Source organism: Meriones unguiculatus, chromosome 3 (genome assembly GCF_030254825.1).
Source record: "Meriones unguiculatus strain TT.TT164.6M chromosome 3, Bangor_MerUng_6.1, whole genome shotgun sequence".
Classification (NCBI taxonomy): Eukaryota; Metazoa; Chordata; class Mammalia; order Rodentia; family Muridae; genus Meriones; species Meriones unguiculatus.
Window position 1 is genome coordinate 47284028 of NC_083351.1, and position 3679 is coordinate 47287706.

At 45.9% G+C, this 3679-nt stretch overlaps 1 non-coding gene across 1 annotated transcript; it reads right to left on the reverse strand.

Moving 5' to 3' along the window:
- Positions 1 to 527: 527 nt before the first annotated feature.
- LOC132653405 (U4atac minor spliceosomal RNA) lies at positions 528 to 633 on the reverse strand. Its single transcript, XR_009591149.1, has one exon. It is a non-coding gene; the product is annotated as a U4atac minor spliceosomal RNA (small nuclear RNA).
- Between the last annotated feature and the right edge of the window lie 3046 nt (positions 634 to 3679).

Sequence of the window (3679 nt, forward strand, 5' to 3'; positions counted from 1 at the left end):
TAGGGTCTTATGCAAGGAGGACAGCATGCCAAGCTGTTTTGGCTAGTGATGGGCTCCCTGGAGGACAGAGCAAAATGTCAGAACTTATTCCATCTGAAAGAGCCCTCAGTCCTTCTGAACCTCTGGTTATCTCTGTCCATCTTGCAGTCATGTTCAGTGGAGGTGGGGCTGGAACCCAGCAGCTCACAAATGCACAGGATCTGATGCCCCCTTCTGGCCCCTGTAGAACTCACACACATGTGTACACACAAGTACACAACTAAAAAGAAACAAAAATTGAGAGTCATAGGACAAACACTACAGTTGTTCCCTTGGGTCAGCTCCTCAATGATGGGTTTATTGGTTTTGAGTCTGCACTCTGGTGCCCTTTGCAACCACTGGGCTATTTATTCTCTGTCCCTATGGATTTGTTTTTTTCTTAATATTTTTAAAAATTATTTTTATTTTTTTAAGGAAGTCTAAGGGAAGCACTGGTGGCTACTTTCTTGTCTTTAAACACCTAGGCAAGGGAAAGAGATTTTGTGTTTTTTTCCAAAAATTGCACCAAGATAAAGTAGAGCTCTAGCTGATGCAATCATCAGGCATTTGCAGTACTGTCCTCACTGTGCGTTCACTGGACAGTAGCACAAAGTATATATGCTGGTGTGCATGCCATGTGTATGTGTGCCCTCAGAGGTCAGAAGAGGGTGTTAGAGTGCCTAGAGATTAGAAGTGCTTGTGAATCACGTGTCATAGATATTGGGTTTTTGGAAGAACAGCATATGCTCTAACACCTAGACATCTCTTTAGCCCTTGAAATTGTTTATTCCGGATAACTTATGTAAATGAAACCATGTGATCTCCTTGACTGGCTTCTTTCACTTAGTATGCTCTTTAAATTAATTAATTTTGACGTATGTGTGTGCAGTGTTACATGCATGTGTGTGTGCGCGCACGTGGAGGACAGGGATGGATGTCAAGTGTTTTTAGTCTCTGCCTTAGTCCCTAGAGACAAGGTCTTTTTTACTGGCAGCCAGCAAGTCTAATACTCTTCCTGCCTCTGCACCCACACAGAGCTGGGGTACATGTTACCACACCTAGATTTTTACATGGGTACTGGGGACTAGAACTCCGGTCCACATGCTTGGGTAGCTAGCACACTTACCCACTAAGCCATCTATCTCCCCAGCCCTTGGTAATGTTTTTAAGGTCAGTCTATGTAGCATGTATCAGTGTTCCATCGCTCTTAATGACCTGATAATGACATGCCGCTGAGCAGACTCGCTGCATCTTATTTACTAACTCACCAACTGAAGGGTGGGGAGGTTGTTTCCACTGTGGGCACTACGAAGTGTCCTGCTATGAAAATATTTCTTAGTTCTTGATAGTGCGAAGAAAATAGAGGGGAGCACTTTCTCCTGGATGAGAAAGGCTTAAAAGCACACACGGACAGACAGACAGACAGACAGACAGACACACACACACACACACACACACACACACATTTGAGAGGACTTGCCTGAGGAGGATGTGCTTAAGTAAGGAAGGAGAGAAATAGAGGTTAGTATAGAGGGTGGTATTTATAAAGGAAAGGCCAGCTCTTTGGCCTCTGAGTGCCTATGCTTCTGGATAATGTTGACCCAAGTCAAAAGTGGAGTTTCTACAAGCCATTTGTAATTAGGCACAATACAGACTGCATGCAAGCTACAGACTGGAGGCCTAGGGCTTTTGTACTTTCTTTAGAATGTGTTTCTCCAGATTTTCCTGTTCATGTTACAGCAGTTTTTATGGTGGCTTGTAAGTAGTATGTGTTTTGTTTAGAAACCCGACTTCTGGCCTTGATCTCTGTCAAGCGCCTTCTGACTTGCACACCTCCACAGCTTGTCAGGCAAGCCTCTCTCTACAGTCCCAGTGAAACTAAGACCACAGTTCCTTCCCAGACTGTCAGGGTCCTAGGCTAGAGTGATGTCATAGTGGGGACACAGCCCAACAGCTGCCCCACTTCTGGCAGTGCCTTTCCCTATTATGCTTGTTCTATTATGCTTTCCCCTGGTAATGCCATGCATATTTTATCTCGTGATTCTTCTCTTTTTCACTGTTTTAGCAGCTGTGCAATTTAGTTTAGAAAGTACAAGACAATAAGATAGTATTATGAACAAATAGGAGAATAGAGATCTGGGGTTGACAGACATTGTAATTGATTAGGTTTCATTGGATCTTTGGGGAAATGGATTTCCAGTTACATAAGGTTCTCTGTCAGGTAGAATCATTCCTATAGTCCAGCACCAACTGGATAAAGCAAAAGGGGAAACTCTAGGGACATTGTGTTGCTTTTGTTTGTTTGGTTTGGTTTGGTTTGGTTTTAGTTATTCCAGATAGGGTTCCTCTGTGTAATAGCTCTGGCTGTCCTGACTGTCCTGGACTGGCTTTGTAGACCAGGATGGTCTCAAACTCACAGATATTCCCCTGCCTCTGCCTCCAGAGTGCTAAGATCACAGGTGTGTGCCAGCAGCACTGGTGACACTGGGTTTTGCTGACCTAGCTTCTGCATCTGGAGACACTTCCATCCTAAGGACAGAGATCACCTTCTGTCCTTCAAATGACAGATGCTGATGTGTGAATGCCTGCGTTTCCAGCATCCCTTGCAGATATGCGTGGGCTGATGACAAATGTCTGCCCCAAACTCTGACCACAACTCAGAGGTGACAAGAAGCAGGAGCAGCTGTTTACAGTGAGAGGGCAGCTGATGAGCTAATTCACCATGTGTACAACAGGGCTGGCCTGGAAGTGCTGTGGTCCACCTTCTGTGGCTCGGGCTAGGGGCATGGCTCCTCAGGAACAGGTGTGCCATTGTTCCTAGCCACACCACCCTACAAGTCCCTTCATGGGTATGTCTATTTAGTTTGTGGAGGTGAAAAGGGGAGGGAGACAAGTTTTCTCATGTCATTGGCATTTGTCTGCCTAGTGCTGGATGTTGGGATGCACACTAAAGTTGCCAGGAATGATCTTATCCCCCACAGATTCCTTCTGGGACTGCGGACTTGCTGTGGTCAATTGCCAGTTCTGAAAGATGGGCAAGTGCCAATCAAATCCTTAAAGCCCCTTTCAATTGAGGCTGGGCATGGTCTCCCAACAGCACTTGGGAGGCTGAAGCAGGAGAGGCACCACTCATTCAAAGGCAGCTTGAGCTACATAAGCAACAACTGAGGGCAGGGCCAGAGATGGCTGAGCATCGAAGTGCCCTGGCTGTTCCTGCAGAGGACCCTGGGTTCTATTCCTAGCACCCATATCGTGACTCACACTGTCTATAATTCCAGATCCAAGTGATCTGGTGCCCTCTTCTAGCCTCCCTGGGCACCAGATGTGCATGTGTCACACAAACATACCAACAGGCAAAATTTCAACCCACATTTAAAAAATATATAAATCTTTAAAACAAGCAAACAATTGAGGGGCTGGAAAGACTGCTCAGTGGAGAGGGCAGAGGCCATGCAAAGGCTTGTTAGAACCCACATATGGTCAGGTTAGCATGGTGGCCTGCCTGTAATTCCAGTGCTAGGGAGGCAAGGGATCCTCAGAGCAAGCTGGCTTGCTTGATTCAGTGACTCAGTGAGCTCTGGATCCAGTGAGAGATCTGGCCTCAGTGAATAATGTGGAGAGTAAAGAAAAATGACTCTTGATACCAATTTCAAGCTCAGGC